The 19,061-nt window shown below is 44.4% G+C and overlaps 1 protein-coding gene across 12 annotated transcripts in view; it reads left to right on the top strand.

The window, feature by feature from the left end:
- PXK (PX domain containing serine/threonine kinase like) overlaps window positions 1-19,061 on the top strand; it is a 94,359-nt gene that overhangs the window by 6,204 nt on the left and 69,094 nt on the right. The gene's annotated exons all lie outside the window — the stretch shown is intronic.

Below are 19,061 nucleotides of genomic sequence, written 5' to 3' on the forward strand. Positions count from 1 at the left end.
AGGGACTCCGAGTCGGGGGAGGTGAGGGACCCCCGGGCCCAGCTCGGGCCGGCTGAGGAGAGGGACCACTCAGGACCCTCTCCATTCCTCCTCTTTGGGGCGGCTGAGTTTCCCTCCTTTCAGCTGGGCATCCGAGTGGTGGGGATGAGGGTGTGCCGGGCCAAATGGAAGGATGACTTTATCGAGCCTACTTGTTGGGATGGCAGAGTGGCCGGTGTCTGAAGCCCCTTTTCCAGGTCAGCTGCTTGCCTGAGGCACGGGGAGAAGATGGTGAGGGAGGCAGTTTGGGCTCCTGCTGAGGCAGGTGTTTGAAATTGCTCCTTCCCTCCCCTAACTTGCTCTTCAGCAGGCAGTGGTAGCATTCAATAGAGTTTAAAACCCACTGGAGTAGCATAAAGGAGTAATAGGTCCTCATAGTAAACACAGACAGAGTTCATTTCTGTTACATAGTGTCTTTTATGGGTTTTTTAAACCGTGGTTGTTTTCATGTGCCTGTACCTTTATTTAATTTTTTCTTGAAAAGCACACTGTGCATTATAATTTACCAGCAATAAACCAGCAAAAAAACCCCTAAAAAACCAGGAGCTGCTAGCCAGTGGCACTTTGTTTGGGAAATAATGATGGGGAGAGAGAGATCCCTTAGATTGTAATGTTTTGTTGGGTCACCAAATCAGATTCCTGCTCAGAGGCTTGTTTGTTTACCATTGCAGGGTGTTTGGGGTTCATCATCTGGAGCCTAAAGCCCCACAATAGCCTTCTGTTTCTCTTCTTGCTCAAGCTGTTCTGGCGACTTCAAAGACATCTTTTATTCTGTTGTATTAAAGTGGGACTTTTTTGAACCTTAGTTTCCTCTTCCGACAGTCATGCTTTGTAGGGCTTGGATCGTTCAAAGTGTTCACTTCCAGTCTAGGAAAATGATCATGTATTTTTTAAAGTGCATTTTATTTCACCGTGCATGTCTTTAATTCTGTTCTAGAGACTCGTGAGAAGGCACTGTATGGGACAGAGTTTGTTAACCCCTCTGCAATTTGTGCTAAGGGAATAGGGGTTAGGAGTTGAAATTTAGAGCTGGGAATCAAGAATAAATTCTTCTATTTTAATTAGATTATTATTTTAACTTGACTGTTGACCCGTACATCTTATAACCTTTCAGGGAGTGGGGTTGGGTCTTAGGCTTATTTTGTACTGAAAGTCCAGACAGAGTTGATTATAAATGCTCACAGACTACTTCTTCCAGAAAGCATTTCATGATGGATGGCCACTGCTCCACTCCCTGTGTTCACCTCCACCTTAACCTTGATCAGTTTATTCTGCATTTACCCCTTTAGTTTTCCACTCTACCAGGCTGTGAGAGGACGGACGATTATTGTTCATTTTTGGGCCCCAGTTCCAGGCATCTGATAGGATTTCATGTGTCTGTTGAATGACTGAATGAATGAATTGTAACTGTCCTTCATCTTCTTTTCTGTTTGTGTTAAACTGTAGTGATAAAAAATTGGAACAGCATGACATCTGAGGCTCTACATTATGGGGTCAGTGCTTCAGCAAAGTGGTGAAAGATGTCTTAGGATTCTGTTTTTATTGCAGAGGTTTTCTTTAAGAAATAAAATAATTTAGGGTAGAGAACGGGAGTTCCTATAATGATGACTGAACACCAAAGACAGTGACTCACAGGAGACACATAGAGGCAGATGTGGCAGAGTAAAAAAAAATGCAGCATTGTCTTGCGTAATTTTTGACTGTTCCGTGTTCTTGTCATTTTAGCTGTAAAATATGAGACTGAAAAATACTGCATCAGCCCTGAACTTTATTGAGAAAATCCTATGCTGATGCAAACTTTTTGGACTAGTAGGGTAAGTCTCTTTAAAACAGGAACTGTTGGACATTGTTTTGAAAAGCAGTAGTTGTTAAAATTGGCATACAGAAGAAAAAGGCATTGTTTTCTGTTGGGAAGTTGGAAGATGGTTTTCTGGCTTGTTAGCTGACGGGAGATGGTATCCCCAAAGTCAGAGGATCATCCTCCCTTTCAAATGCCAAATCTCTGTGAAGTTGCTTCTTGACTGTATGTAGGACAGAAAGCTATGGAGAGGGTACATTGTAGACATCCTTTGGGTTGGAAGAGGCAGGGCCCTAATATGGGTTTGGGGTGACATGTCATGTGACGACATTGGTTGGGCAAGTCACTTAAGCCTTTTTTTTCAAGCTTTTTGATGTTTAGTTTTGTCACCTGTAAATGGGGTAATAAAATGCCTGCCCCGCCTGCTTCCCAAGGTTGTTAAGATCAGATGAAAAAGTCTTTATGAAGTATTTGTAAAGTACATTCCTTCCTCCTTCCATCTGTTCATTGTATGGCCACATATATGCAAAGGGTTAAATGCATTAACACGTTTTGATTGCAAGTAAGCTAATTTCTATCCATGGTTGCTTATGTTTATTGAGGTTGTTGAGCCTTGGGAAACAGGATTTATAGCAGAAAATGTTTTGTTCCATATGATTTAGAATTTATGGACTTGAGAGGGGAAAATTGTGTGGATTGGAAAATAGAGACGCCAGAAGGATGAAGGGAACACAAGGTCACCACCAGAAAGGCGTGTTGGGATGAAAAACCGGCAGAAGGTGCAGGTTGGTAGGAGGTTCTGTGCCTGAATGTGGTTTGAATGATTTTATTTTCACATTTATGGAGCACGATGAATTTAGCTTCAGGAAATAGAGCAGGCTTCTGCTGCAAGGAAATGAAACTTCCATAAAATCAGAAAGGACAGTATTTAGAGATGCTTTCAGCAAGGGGAATAGGGGAGTGGAAAGGGAAGAATTTTCCAGACAAAAGAGATTCTGGTAAAAGAAGCCACCCAGGTAAATTGTGGGAAACTTTAGGAGCATTATGAATAAGATACGTAAGTTCTCGACTACATGAAAGGGAAAGCTTTGGAAGTCAATAGACTGAAGAAAAACGCTTACCTAGCTGAAATAGAAACCAGAGGAAAACCTCCAGTTTTGGAGAAGGTTGTTGTCAAATGTCTGTATCCAATTTTTGCTGGTCACTATGCTGTAGTTTGATAGCTCTTAATCTCCATTTCCTCCCTTTTTAACTGTTTTTCCTTGAGGTTCATCAGAATTAGGGTCCATTGACTCTGCATTTGGTGCATTTTGCTCTTGAGAAACAAAAGACGATTTAGTGGTATTTGAGGCATAACAGAGTATTTTACAAGTCGGTGGGAAAGATAATATTTCATGTTAAAATCTTTACTGAAAATGGATCTCACCTTGAACTTTGATTTTGGAAAATGCATTTCTGCACAGCTTGTTTATTCAATAATACACGTTCCCTTAACAGAGATGTGCTGAGCGCCTAGCATGTGCCAGACACCTGCTGGAGGTGAACTTCACAGCTCCTGCTCTCATGGAACTTTGTTCTGTCACATTCTGAAGTCTTCTGTTTTCCAGGGTGTATGCAAGTTGACCTGAATCTTTACCTGTCATAACAAAGAGTTTTGAAGTTCCTTTCGTGGCTTGGTTTATTGAGCTTCAACCTCTTCTAACCTTTTGTTTTTTTAATAGTCTTTTAAACTCTATTCCCATATCACCAGAATACCTGTTCAAATATGATGGCAAAACAGGAGACATGGTTGCTTGACAGCCCTGGCAGTTTAAATAGTCCAGTGCTCAGTATCAGAATCCATCTGGGCTTTTTTTGGAGGTGTTATTTGGAAACTTATTTTGATTACCAAGTTATATTGAATATTAAAAAAAAGTTTTTTTTCAGGGTGTTTGCATAGACAAGTGGAAGCAGAATGATCATCACCTTGCAGCACTTGCACACATTATAATTAGATAATAATAGTGATTTTCCAGGAACCTAATCACTCATCTTCTCCTTGGTTATACATTTTTCTGTGCTTGTCCTTGAAACCCCTGATGGATGTAGTCAGAAAACTGAGCTGGATGCTTAGAGACTTGTAATTAGTTAATTTATAGATTCGGTCTCTTCTTCAGTCTCTTTCTACTAAAGAATCAATTGTTTTGTACCTTGATGTAGGGGCTGAGGACTCTTAATTCTCATACATCACCTCTTTTGAGGATTATCCCACTAGAAAGCTTTCTTGTTTTAGGAATACAGATAATAACCTGGCCGGAGTTACTGGGAGGAAACAAGAATTCTGGGGCTAAGGTTTATTTTAAATGAACAGATATTTACTTGCTTTGCTCTCCTGGGGGAATAATGAAAACAGCCACCTATGTATACATAGCTTCCATGTGTATTGTGATCTTGAGATTGTTCAAAATACAGGTTGTTGATTGAGCGCCTCAATGGGTTCATCTGGGGCAAGTTAAATAAGCCCTCTGTTCTCCGTGGCAAGCAGGTGGTGGGAGCGGTTTCCAGGCAGCTTCATATGAAATGAAGCTCCTTTCTGTTCCATCCTGAAAATGGACAAGCTAGACACAGGCATTGTTTCAGATCTCGTAAGTGATTAAGTGTAGGGGGGATGTTGTGGCAGGGAGAGCAGTAGGCTTTTCCTATTGTTTTTCCCCTTAAACTGGCATTTGTTCTTGTCAGTGACTTCTTTCATGGGTAACGTGCCCATCCATGGTTTGGGGAAATTAAGACATAGCTCCTCTTCAGAGATGATGTGGGGGGCCCTGTGTTTTCAGCTTGAAACTTTTAACGAAGGGCTAAGAAACAATTGCTTGACCCTGGATAAGTACTTGGACCTTAGCGGAGGGAAGAGTCCCTGCAGGTCAGCCACTTAATCTCCGGTTGACTTTCTGATCACCAAATTTGAGGTAAATCTGGCCATTTCTAGCTCAGGATCACGACATCATGCATTTCCCCCAAAAGAGGACAGTGGAAAACAAAAGGGAATTCCATTGTCATTATTGTCTTCAAATAATCCAGTAGTTATTTTTTTAGTGGCTAACAGGGTATTCATTAACATAATGTTAGCTTGGGAAAGTCACTGCAGAGTAACAGGAGTCTTCCCCAGAGGTTGTCTGCTTGTGTCACAGCTTTATATAATTCACATACCATACAATTTACCCATTGAAGGTGTATAGCTCGATGGCTTTGTGGTATATTCACAGAATCATGTATCTATTGCCATACTCAATTTTAGAACTTTTTTATTATCTTGAAAATAAGTCCCCGATCCCTTAGCCCTCACCCTGGAAAGTTTTATGACATTGATGGATGCTAACCCCAGGATGTATTCTGAGTCTTTTTTCTCTTTGGGTCCAGCTCCTTCAAGGTGTCTGATTGATGAGAGGGACAGATTCTCTGTAAACACGTGTAAATGTGTAAACGTGTTTATATGACCTTTCAGAACCTCACTGACCTGAAACCTGCTCATGGGCTCTGGATCTTCAGGCTGGAATCACTGGAAGAATTTTGAAAACTGTAAACTTGGAGAGTTACTTATTTAAATTGGTGAGAGATGTGCATTTTAAAAAATGCACTGCACTATCACATATATTACCACTTAAAGAAAATCCTCTGAAAATGACTTTTGAACAACACGGGGGTTTGGGCACTGGCCCTCCTTACACTGGGAAATCTGCACATGACCTTATAACCTGCCCTTTGTATTGGTGGACTCAACCAATCACACGTGGTGTAGTACCGCAGTACATATTTATTGGGGGAAAAAAAAATCCTCGTGTGAGTGGACCCACACAGTTCAAACTCGTGCTGTTCAAAGGACAGCTGTGTCAAAAACACTAGATGAATTATGTCCTGTGAGTGTGAAGTATTGCTCTAGGTCACAGCCTGCCTGGTGCATGTAGGTGTGAGTGCCAGGTGACTTAGTGATCAGAGTACACAGAAGAAGGGCAAAGGGCTCTGTGCCAGAAAGCCCTGGCCTCAGACCCGCCTCTTACCGCAGCACCTCTGTTTATGATATTCAAACAAGGCTGCCCACATTTCTTTGACATGGATCATCAGAAGCAGGCCATTTCTCCTCATTTTTCAGCTGAGGCTTTTTCGGCCGGGGGGGTGGGGGGAAGTGGGGCTCTGCTTTGACAGCTCACCTCTTCCCTTTCCCACTCCCTAAATGGAGAAGGCCACATGGGCCACTGTTCAGCCACTGTGGGTGCTTTTCTTTTTTTTTTAAACTTGAAATCCAGCCTTTCATGTCTATCTATGTATTGCTATTTTGATTCAAAGTAGCACAGTCTGTGCCACAGACAGGAAGCATTCAGTAAGTATTGCTGAACTCATGAGTTTGTTGAATGAATGCATTTATTCAGGGCTCAGCTCAGGAAGCCCTGCCTGCAGACTGCTACCTACTGTCTTACCTTCCAGACTACACGCGATTTCCTTCCTCTGTCATTCCCACTCAGTTTTATTTGTGTGAAAGTCGCAAGCATTTTACACACAGATTATTATTCCCTGTTCTCTGTTTATGCCCTCTGTCTCCAACACAGGTGAAACTGTAAATAGCTGGAGGAGTGGGGCAGTGCCTTAGTGATCTTGCTTGATCTCTCCAGCCTCAGTTTCTTCTTTTAAAACTATTTGGCTGCCTTGGGTCTTCGTTGCAGCATGCGAGATCTTTCCTTGTGGTACAGGGATTCTCTAGTCATACTCGTGGGCTCAGTAGTTGGACTGCAAGGGCTTAGTTACCCCTTGGCATGTGGGATCTTAGTTCCCCAACCAGGGATTGAATCCATGTCCCCAGCATACAGGGTGGATTCTTAACCACTGGATCACCAGGGAAGTCCCAGCCTCAGTTTCTTCATCTGTGAAGTGGGGTTAGTACGAAGATGCTCGGGCTCTGTGTGGCGATTAACTGAACTCAGATACATGGGTCATTCTGAACAGAAGTCAGCATACAGATGTCACTGTTTTGGTTGTAGTTTACCCTCTGTATTTGTTAGAACCTAGTAACTTTTTAGGCACTTGTACTTTTTTAGGCATTGAATGGAAAAAGGAAAATTATTTCTTTAAAAGTTTGTCTCACTGTCACCTGTGACTGCTAGAAAATAGCAAAAAAGACCAGTGACTTTTCAAAGACCCCCCCACCCACTTCCCCAACTCCTTGTTTCTCCCTTTTACCCTGGAGGGACACGCTCTGATAGCCAGGCTCAGAGATAGAGCACAGGGTCTCCTTACCAGGCCTGCCTGGCAGCAGAGCTGGCTGTTGATGTTCAGAGACGGCAGGGGAGGTGGAAGAGGCAAGTGGGCAGGCCACGGGCTCAGCCACCAGCCCAGCAGAGGAGTTCCCGAAGGCCAGGCCCAAAGGGAGGAGGTCCCTGGCCAATGCCCACTTCAGCTCCTCACATCCCAGCTTTTGTTCATCATCAAAGGAATCCCAACATCAGTTCACAAACACTTGACCTCTGGTAGCAGGGTGAAAAAATAAAATAGAAAGCCCTCTGCTTTGTTCTTTTTCCTGCCACTTCCTCTGACAAGTGACCATGCTCATCACCATTTGTAGGGTGGAGGGGGAACAGGGAACTGACATCTTCTGAACGCTGCCTCCTGAGAAATGCATGAATTATCTCTGTGGCCTGACTGCCTTCCTTTCCCCTAAGACAAGAACAGTCAGGCTGTGGGTTTGTATCTCAGGTTGGATGCAGCCTGCTCTGTGAAGCACATGGTTTCTGCCATGTCAGAAAGCCTCTAAGACGTTGGGAACATTAGCAAGCACTAACTTTTCTATGTGCTAAGCACTGTGCTGTGTATTCAGCTAAAAAGATGAATGAAATAGTGAGCTTACAACCCTGGTAGAGGTGGTGGACCGGTAAACCAAAGGAGAAGAAGGTATTGAAAGCGCCAGTCTGCCTGGGAGCAGAGAGCCAGGTGGGTGTGGCCCCACCCAGTTCTCCTGGGGGAACTAGGTAAGGCTTAACAGAGCCTTCCAGAGAGCTTGTTGTAAATCAGCATTTCACAGGCCTTTTTTTCCCCTTGCAGACTCTCTTCATAATAATACTGAACTGTAAAAACCACCTCTGGAAGTGATTTTTAAATTTAAAAAATATTCAGATTAGCATGTTTTTAAAAATTATAATATTTTATCATTGGGATCTGAATTACACTGGTTTCTGAAATCTTACAGTAAGAATTGTGATAAGGTAAATACACCTTCTGCTTCAGGCAGTTTTCAGAATAACCATTTTTACAATGATTCCCGTTTCTTGTCTTTCTTACTAACTTATATTTTGCCATTGGTTTTTCCTTAAATCTGCCTTTAGTCACAGTCCATTATGGGTGTAAATGAAACCCTATATGACTAAGAAGAAAATAATTTTAAAAGCTACATAATGGTCAAAACCATCTTAAACCAACTGGAACTATGAACACACTCATCTCATCTCTGTGATGCCTCCCATATGTCTTACGCATACACTTGGAGACCCTTTGTTTTGAGTTCAAGGGAAAAAAATACTTAAATATTTATTGACAGATTTTTTTTTTTTAAGTAGAAATAGAAGGCTTATAAGCTTTAACACATAAATTTTGAAACACTTTCCAGAACCCCTAGTTGTTTATCTTGTTCCAAACTATTACTAACCTACCAAAAGGATCTCAGTTAAAAATAAAGAATGAGAGAATGAGCAGCTATGTTCTCTGAGGTCAGGATGCATTTTTAGGGTGCAGAAGGTCTTTAGTTCATTCATCAGATGCGTCTGAGTATCCCCCTGTGTTCCTGGCACCATCCTAGGCACTTGGGATGCAGGTCGAATCAAGGCAGACTCAGTCCCTGCCTTCATTGGTTCATTCATCACACAAAGATTTATTACAGAGGATTCTGGTGTAGATTAAAAGATGGAGACTAGAGCCAATTGTGGGGTCCTTTGGATGCCACACTAAAGGATCTGAATAGCAGGGAGGGGCTCAAAACACACATGAGGCAGAAGGTGGTCATTTAGGAACTTCATTTGTTGGCAGTGTGCAAGGTTCAGTAAGAAAGGTAGAAGGAAGAGGAGAAGAGTCCAGAGTGATCATGAAGCAGTGAAGTTAGAAAAGCCACATCTCAGGTTGGTGGCAGGAGAGAAACAGGGACACTAGAAATGATTACAAAAATAGTAATAAGGTAAGCAGTGGGTAGCTGGTCTTCCCAGAAAGATGGTGAATCTGAGTTTGGTTTTAGACAATACTTGTCGTGAGAACAGTTAGCACTGTTAAAGCACTTTTCATATGCCCTGTGCTAACTTTTCTCATTTGATAAGTTTTAACCCATGTAAATGTAACCGCTGTGTAACATTCTCATTACCTGAAGTATTTTCTTGGTCCTCTCGGCAGTCAGTGCCTGGCAGCTGCTGCTCTGCTCCCCTTACTATCGTTTCTCCTTTCTAGAGTGCCATATGTGAATGGAGTTCTGTAGGACATAGTCTTTGGTGTCTGGCTTCTCTCACTTAGTTGAGAGCTTTGAGCTTCCTCCACACTGTTGCATGTTTGTTGTTTTTAAGTGAAAGCAGGTTTATTAAGAAAGATACTCCACAGATAGAATGTGGTTCTTCTGTTGCGTGTTTTGTTGTTTTTGTTGCGTATTTTTTATTACTGAGTAATGTTCCACTGTTTGAAGTTTCCACAGCTTGTTATCTGTTGACCAGTTAGTAGACTTTTGGGTTGTTTCCAGGTTGGGGCTAATCATGAATAGAGATGCTATGAACATACAGGTCTTTGTGTAGATATGTTCTCATTTCTCATGGGTAAGTACCTAGGGATGGAATTGCTTAGTCACATGTTATGTGAATATTTAACTTTATAAAAAATTGCCAGACTTTTCTAGATTCTCATCTGATCCTCATAACCCCTCTGAATTGTGTCTGTCATCATCACCATTTTTTCAGCTGGAAAAAAGTCAAGTGCAGGAAAGTTGGAGGAAAGTAAAGTATGTAACTTGCTCCAGGCCGTCAGCCTGGGGGGCAGCAGAATGAAGGTTTGTCTGATGCCTTTGGGCGATGTTGGGAGCCATTCCCAGCCTGATCTGTTGTTAGGGCCGCACCTGTTTGGTGGCTCCCCCACGCCTAGGCCTAGCCAAGGACTAGCCGTGGGCCTTCCCCAGTCTACAGCACCAGACACTAACTTGAGGGACCATTTTCTCAGTTCTTCTGTTCGAGCTGCTAGGAGTGGAGCTATAAGGAAACAGGTGAAATTAAATAGTATATTCTGCTTAATCCACTATCTCTGAAATACTGTCATCGATTATATGCAATCAATGTAGAGACTGTTAATGTATTTTACATTGTTTGTCATATGAAGCTTTTGAAATCTGGTGTGTATTTCCCAGTTACAGCATATCTCAGGACTAGCCTCATTTCAAGTACTCAACAGCCACATGTTTTTTGTGGCTACTGTATGGGACAGCACAGATATAGGTATTAAAAATAATATCCAGAGGTACAGTTACTAAAATGGAAAAAAATTCATGAAAATAAAGCAAATCATAACACTATATTTAGTATGCTTATATTTTTATAAATACATGTTTATATCTGCAAATATGTCATCTATAACCATATTGGCCAGTACTGTAGCCACTGGACTACTTAATTTTTTAAAAAATAATTTTTATTTGTTTTTGGCTGTGCTCCGTCTTCATTGTTGCATGGGGTTTTCTCTAATTGTGGCGAGTGGAAGCCACTCTCTAGACACAATGCACGGGCTTCTCAGCGCGGTGGCTTCTCTTGCTGTGGGGCACAGGCTCTCGGTGTGTGAGCTTCAGTAGTTGTGGCTCCCGGGCTCTAGAGCACAGGCTCAGTCGTGGTGAGCGGGCTTAGCTGCACGTGGGATCTTCTCGGATCAGGGCTCAGACACATGCCTCCTGCATCAGCAGGTGGATTCTCTACCACTCAGCCACCAGGGAAGCCCTGGACTACTTACATTTAATAAAGTTAAATAAAAGTTAAAATTCTGTCCTGAAGTCAAACATGGACCACGTGTGCCTCATGGCTGCCACATTCAGCCTCACATCCTTGGGTCACTACTGTCTTCAGTCTGCCGACCCGACTGAGAAAGACTGAGCGAGACAGTAGGATCTGCCAGCCCTGCATCCAGCAGGGCTTGGTGACCTTTGAGATCTAGAGCCTCCACGGGTTTTAACAGTAAAACACAAGAAAGAGGTTCACTTATCCTGCAACCGTTGTTAGCCTTTAATGGGAGCGTTGTGTGGAAACACGGCAGCCTAATCAAAGACCCTGTTCTGTTTTGGTACAATTGACATTCAGATTGCTGAGTATTCAAAGCATCCACTTCAGACACGCTCATGTAAAAATGCTCCTTTCTGCTTCAGAACATGCCTAGGATTCATGGTGGGGCTTGTTTAACATCGTTTTCTTATTTATACGCACTTTCTATGCAGTGCCCAGATAACATCCATCCTGGAAGCACATAAACAACAGTTTGTGTACATGTAGCAGGAAGTGGGTTGCAAAGTGCAGGGTGTTAACGTCTGGGCGGTGGTGTCAGAGCTCCACAGCCACGTTAACTCAGACCCCCAGGCCCCAGTTACCCTCCTCGCTTGGCCCTCACTCTGTCCCAACCTCTTCCCAACTTGACGGACTGGTTTTGCTCGTTCAGCCAACCTCAGAATGAGGGGTAGATGGTATGAAAGCATTCTGCCCGAGGCCATAGACCCAGGGAGCTCCTGTGCCCTGGGTCAGACAGGCCTGGGGTAGAGGCCGTTCTCAGCACTTACTAGCTGAGCGCCCTCGTTTAGGGCATCTACCCTCTCTGAGCCCCGGGATTGTTGTAACTGCTGGGAGATGGACTAAGCTGAGGAACAGAAGGCGTACAGGAAGTGCTCCATAAACAGCAGTTTTTACCTTCAGCTCTGAAGAGAGAAATGGCAGCGTGGTGTGCATAGTCACATATGTGGTTGGTTATGAATTGGAGGTAGTGTCTCAGGAGAACACAGTGACATCTTTAGGCCGGGTAGAATGAGTTTCTGTGCAGTCCGCTCTCTGTTAGCCTTAGTGATGGTGACCAGTTCTACTATAAATTGTTGAAAGCAGTAGGGACTCCCCTAGCTTGACTTCTACTTTTAAGCTTTTTTTTTCCCTCCCACCAGATGTTTTCGGAGAAGGCAATGGCACCCCACTCCAGTGCTCTTGCCTGGAAAATCCCATGAACGGAGGAGCCTGGTAGGCTGCAGTCCATGGGGTCACTAAGAGTCGGACACGACTGAGTGACTTCACTTTCACTTTTTGCTTTCATGCATTGGAGAAGGAAATGGCAACCCACTCCAGTGTTCTTGCCTGGAGAATCCCAGGGACAGAGGAGCCTAGTGGGCTGCCGTCTATGGGGTCGCACAGAGTCGGACATGACTGAAGCGACTTAGCAGCAGCAGCAGCAGCAACACCAAATGTTTTACCACCCCTGATACAAGGAGAAGAGTTCATTTGTTTGACTTTCATCTTCTGTTTTTCCAGTCTTCCCAGCATAGTAAGAGTAATTGTAAATTGTAATGAATGTAAATTGAATTGTAAATTGACCAAAAGGTCCCTTGCCAAAGGAAAACAGATGCTAGTCTGCATTTATCTTGGATAACATACTATACTCTTATCCAAGCTTGGATAATTTTGGCCCTTATCTTACTACTTGAGATTCTTTAAAGTACCATGTTTTAAATGATATGTTCGACAAACCAAGGAACTTAAAAAAGAAAAAATGGTTTTTCCTGATTTGAAATATAATATGTGCTCATTGAGGATAAAATGAAAAACAGAAAACAAAAAACAGCTATGAGATTTTAAATCACAGATAATTTCACCTCCGGAGACAACAGATATTAACATTTGGTGTAGTTCCTTCCCTCTTCCTATCTATGTCATCCCAGAATTTTTTATCCTTTTTAAATAATTAACATCATAGCATGTACCTTTACCCAGGTAATCAAAATCATTTCAGTACATCCTTTTGAAGGCTTGCATATTCTTCCACTATGTACATAAACCATAAATAACTTGCCCATCCTCTTATTGCTTATATCAAGGTTATCTTGGATGGCCCTTGTGGCTCAGCTGGTAAAGAATCCATCTGCAATGCCCAAGACGTGGGCTCAATCCCTGGGTTGGGAAGATCCCCTGGAGAAGGGAAACGCTCCCCACTCCAGTATTCTGGCCTTGAGAATTCCATGGACCGTATAGTCCATGAAGTTGCAAAGAGTTGGAAAAGACTGAATGACTTTCAGGTTATCTTAGGGAGGAGGCTTTTTAATTAGCCTGCTTTAAAACTGGGTGTAGAAGCTGGGACGATGGACGATTGAGGCCGGAGGAATGGTATTCCTTGTTAGAAGTCAGAGACTGATAAAAATCGTTTTCCATGTTCCTAGGGAATGGCTCTTCCTTCTTCCCTCTGTGCTTTTGGTGCTGCTGCTGACTCCTGTACTTGTAGGTTAAAGCCATGACAGATTCCCCCTTGAACACCTTGCCTTTGCTATTTTTTCTTTTAATATTTATTTTGGGGAGCTTCCCAGGTGGCTCAGTACTAAACAATCTGCCTACCAAGCAGGAGACTCAGGTTCGATCCCTGGGTCGGGAAGATCCCCTGGAGTAGGAAATGGCAACCCATTCTAGTATTCTTGCCTGGAGAATCCCATGGGCAGAGGATCCCAGCCAGCTACAGTCCATGGGGTTGCCAAGAATTGGACACAACTGAGGGGCTGAGCCTGCATGCACACCGCTCTTAGTTGTGAGATGCAAACTCGTAATAAGTTGTGTCATGTGGGATCTAGTTGCCTCACTAGGGATTGAACCGGTGCCCCCTGCGTCAGGAGCCTCAGCCACTGAGCCACCCAGGGAAGTCCTTCACAATTGTTTAAGCAGGAAAGAAAACTAACTTACAAAGCCGGCCTTTGTGCTGGCTGCTCTAAGTACGCGGTGTCACTGAATATTCAGCACAGCCCTGTTGGAAAGGTTTGATCTTGCAGATGAGGAAACCGAGGCTCAGAGTTGGGTCACAAAACTGGTAAGTGGCAGAGAGCTGCTATGCCTTCCCCTGAGGCCCTGTGGTCGTGGCTGATCACCACACAGTGACCGGCTAGAAGGACTTGGGGTGGTCTGGCTTCCAGGCAGTGGTGAACGAGGATAGAGTGAGAAGCAGCCCGAGGAAGATGAGTGCTTCTGCCCTGGTACTTAGGTTGGTAGCAGCTAAGAGTGTGAGGGGTGAGAATTTGGCCATCTGAGACACCAGAACCCACATGAAAGTCACGACTGCCAGCCAGACCAGAATTTGTGTGTGTGTGTTTTCTAACCAGTTAAATATGTCGTGTGTGATTCTGAGGTCATGTTCTCTGCATCTATTTCTACCCTTTTAGGGCATTGGTCTAAGAGATGTGAGGGTTATTGAACAAGCAAAGGTCATATTTCATTTTTAATTACTATTTAATTGAGTCTCCAGATTTTCTAGGGTTTATTTTCTTTGCTCTGATGTAAGATGGAATTCATGAGTTTCCATCCTAGCAAATTATGTAATGGTTTTGGCGTCATTTAGGGGTCTCTGTACTAGAGAGCAACTACAGAACTGCTGTTTAAAACACCGCATCGATCCTGTAGTCGTGTCTGAGGTCAGAAGCATTTTTGAGCGCTGCTTTGCAGTATCTCTCCTGGCTGGAACGTGGGCTGTCTTTGAAGTCGGCGTGGAGACCAGCTCCCCGGTCAGAGCAGACCATCCGTTAGAGGAGAGCATGGGCTGCAAAAGGCCTAAGAGAAGGACGCATGCGCAGTTGTTCTTTTAAGGCCGCTGACTCTCATTTCCGGGATCAAAGCATGTTTGTGACGTGGTCCTTGTCCCTTCTGTGAACGCAGAGTGGAAACTGGAGACTTTGTTTTGCATAAAGTTAAGGCACAAGGTTCTGTGATTCAGTCAGTTAGGTTTTTTTTTTCCCCCAGTTAGGTTTTAAATGAAATTTATTTCATGTGGTTGAAAAGGAGATACACTTGACTTCACTCAGTTGCCAAAACTTAGGTGAACATAGCAGTGATTCTTCAGATGCTTTTTTTTTTTTGTCTTTATTTATTTTACTATATTTGTTTCTTTAATTGGAAAATAATTGCTTTATAATATTGGGTTGGTTTCTGCCATATCAACATGAATCAGCCACAGGTATACGTGTCCCCTCCGTTTTGAACTTCCCTCCCATCTCCCACCCCACCTCACCCCTCTAAGTTGTCTGGAGCACTAGGTCGAGCTCCCTGCCTTGTACAGCACTTTCCTACTGGCTGTCTGTGTTACATGTGGTAATCTGTATGTTTCCAGGCTACTCTCTCAGTTTGTCCCAGCCTCTCCTTCCCACACTGTGTCCACAAGTCTGTTCACCATGTCTGCATCTTCACTGCTGCCTGTAGATAGGTTCCTCAGCACTGTCTTTCTAGATTCCGTGTGTATGCGCTTTTGACAACAGCTAGGGCATGGAAGTATCCTACATGTCCATTGACAGATGAATGGACAAAGAAGCTGTGGTGCACAAATACCGCGGAATATTAGTCATAAAGAAGAACGCACAGTCTGTCCTAATGAGGTGGATGAACCTAGAGCCTGTCGTACAGAGTGAAGTAAGTCAGAAAGAGAAAATCAAGTATCGAATATTAACGCAGGTGTGTGGAATGTAGGAAGATGGCACTGGTGAACCGGTCTGCAGGGCAGCGGTGGGGGTGCAGACATGGACAACAGATGCCTTATTAAGACCTCAGTGCTTTCATTTGTTTGGGGGCAGGTTTTGTACATTATTGGCTTGCACAGCAGTTAAAATAAAGCACAGGCACATTCTAGCTCTGAAAATCTGCAGATGAAACAATGATAATGACTGTTCAGTAGAACAAGGAATAATCATTCGTTCTCAGTGACATATTAAGGATTGTAAGCAGCCAGGCAGGTGGCCAGCACACCGAGCAGAAGTCCTGCAACCGTGAGAATTTCTTCAGGAAGCTTGCTGTCCTGCAGGGTCGTGCCCCCCCACTGCCCTGCTATCACTGTGTGACAGCACAGGTCTGTATATTGACTTTCATGAAGTCTGAGGGCCTGGGAGGTCGGTGGGGATTTTCTGGAGAGCTTTTAGACTACCTGGATGCGGGTGCACATGAGGGTAGCAGTATGCCACCTGTTCCCCGAAGGGGCACGTAGCCAGTTAACAGACACCCGTCCCCGAGCGTTCGCTGGGCTTCTGCCCCTTGGCCTGACTTTGTGCCGAGTGCTGCTTGGAATACAGAGAAATGTGTGATTTTAGCCTTTGAAGAGCTCAGTCCCATTGGAGAGACACTCCCTCCTACACATAGACAGACGTGGGACAAAGATAACCCTGATATGGTTAAAAAGCTGGGCGTCCCAAATGGTGACTAGGCAGAACAGCAAAGGGAGAGAAGTAAATAATGGGTGTTCAGGCTCTGCAGGGCCTGATTAGGTAGCTACTGCTGCTAAGTTGCTTCAGTCGTGTCCGACTCTGTGCGACCCCATAGACAGCAGCCCACCAGGCTCCCCCGTCCCTGGGATTCTCCAGGCAAGAACACTGGAGTGGGTTGCCATTTCCTTCTCCACTGATTAGGTAGAGGAGGGATCAAATAGAAAGAAAGGGTTAGGACAGTTCAGGCAGGCAATAGAAGAGCATGGACGCAGGCTGAGGAGTTTGGGTTTTATCCTGTAGCCAGTGGGAGCCCCTGCAGGCTCCTGCCCAGGGAAGTAGCACAGTGCTGGGTGTCCAGCAGGGTCACTTGTGCTCAGCATTCCCTGAGGGGTCTGGCAGTGAACTGGGAGTGCTGTGGTGCCTGGTCGCTAGAGACCCAGACCTGGCCTCCTACCCCAAATCTGTTTTCTAGTCAAGGTATTGATCATTTCAGAGACTCTGCCCCTGGCTGTAAATGAAGCTTCCTGTTTCTTCCTTGCTCTCCTGAAGGGACATTGGCGAATCCTGTGAGTGGGGCCACCACCGCGGGACTGTGTGGGGAGTGCTAGAGGGCTCAGGTTAGGCACCTCCCATACCCAAGAAGAAAGGAGAGTCCCTGCAAAGAGGTGGGGAGGGCTGGAGGTAGGGGGCAGAGGGCACTGTGAATTGTGGCGGGTGCTTGGTTCACTGGTTCCCTTCCTCTCAGGAGAGGGTTTTTATTTTTGTAGCGTGAAGCTGCTTCCTATCTACAAGGTTTTAGAACAGTGATTCTCGCCTCTGGCAGTACATTGGAATCACTGGGGAACTTTTAAGGCCTACTAAAAGACTGATGCTGGGAAAGGTTGGGGGCGGGAGGAGAAGGGGACGACAGAGAATGAGATGGCTGGATGGCATCACTGACTCTGTGGACATGAGTTTGAGTGAACTCCGGGAGTTGGTAATGGACAGGGAGGCCTGGCGTGCTGTGATTCATGGGGTCGCGGAGAGTCGGACATGACTGAGTGACTGAAATGAACTGAACTGAACTGAATGCCTGTGCCTCTATAATAAGAGGACATCTTTTTTGGGGTGTTAGTTCTAGAAGGTCTTGTAGGTCTTCATAGAACTCTTCAATTTTAGCTTCTTCAGCATTATTGGTCGGGGCATAGACTTGGATTACTGTGACATTGAATGGTTTGCCTTGGAAACAAACGGAGATCATTCTGTCGTTTTTGAGATTGCATCCAAGTACTGCATTTCGGACTCTTGTTGACTATGATGGCTACCCCATTTCTTCTAAGGGATTCCTGCCCACAGTAGTAGATATAATGGTCATCTGAGTTATATTCACCCATTCCAGTCCATCTTAGTTCACTGATTCCTAGAATTTTGATGTTCACTATTGTCATCTCCTGTTTGACTACTTCCAATTTGCCTTGATTCATGGACCTAACATTCCAGGTTCCTATGCAGTATTACTCTTTACAGCATCAAACCCTTCTTCCATCACCAATCGCATCCACAACTGGGTGTTGTTTTTGCTTTGGCTCCATCCCTTCATTCTTTCTAGAGTTATTTCTCCACTGAACTCCAGTAGCATATTGGGCACCTACTGACCTGGGGAGTTCATCTTTCAATGTCCTATCTTTTTGCCTTTTCATACTGTTCATGGGGTTCTCAAGGCAAGAATACTGAAGTGGTTTGCCATTCCCTTCTCCAGTGGACCACATTCTGTCAGACCTCTCCACCATGACCCATCTTGGGTGGCCCCACATGGCATGGCTTAGTTTCACTGAGTTAGACAAGGCTGGGGTCTGTGTGATCAGATTGGCTAGTTGTCTGTGATTGTGGTTTCAGTCTATCTGTCCTCTGATGCCCTCTCTCAGTGCCAGCCGTCTTACTTGGGTTTCTCTTACCTTGGACGTGGGGTCTCTCTTCATGGCCGCTCCAGCAAAGCGCAACCACTGCTCCTTACCTCGGGATGCAGGGTAGCTCCTCTCGGCTGCTGCCCCTGCCCTCTGGCACGGGGTAGCTCCCCTCTGCCGCGCTCCTGCACCGTGGCAGCCGCCCAAGTAGGAAGTCAAGAAGCACCTGTAGTAACAGGCAAATTGGCCATGGAGAATAGAATGAAGCAGGGCAAAGGCTAATAGAGTTCTGCCAAGAGAATGCACTGGTCATAGCAAACACCCTCTTCCAACAACACAAGAGAAAACTCTACACATGAACATCACCAGATGGCCAACACTGAAATCAGATTGATTATATTCTTTGCAGCCAAAGATGGAGAAGTTCTATACAGTCAGCAAAAACAAGACTGGGAGCTGACTGTGGCTCGGATCATGAACTCCTTATTGCCAAATTCAGAGTGAAATTGAAGAAAGTGGAGAAAACCACTAGACCATTCAGATATGACCTAAATCATATCCCTTATGATTATACAGTGGAAGTGAGAAACAGATTTAGGGGACTAGATCTGATAGATAGAGTACCTGATGAACTCTGAACGGAGGTTCGTGACATTGTACAGGAGACAGGGACCAAGACCATCCCCATGGAAAAGAAATGCAAAAAAGCAAAATGGCTGTCTAAGGAGGCCTTACAAATAGCTGTGAAAAGAAGGGAAACTAAAAGCTAAGGAGAAAAGGAAAGATACACCCATCTGAATGCAGATTTCCAAAGAATAGCAAGGAGAGATAAGAAAGACTTCCTCAGTGATCAATGCAAAGAAATAGAGGAAAACAACAGAATAGGAAAAACAAGAGACCTCTT

This window comes from Moschus berezovskii, chromosome 24 (genome assembly GCF_049115385.1).
Source record: "Moschus berezovskii isolate FMDL1 chromosome 24, NW_MosBer_1.0, whole genome shotgun sequence".
Lineage (NCBI taxonomy): Eukaryota > Metazoa > Chordata > Mammalia > Artiodactyla > Moschidae > Moschus > Moschus berezovskii.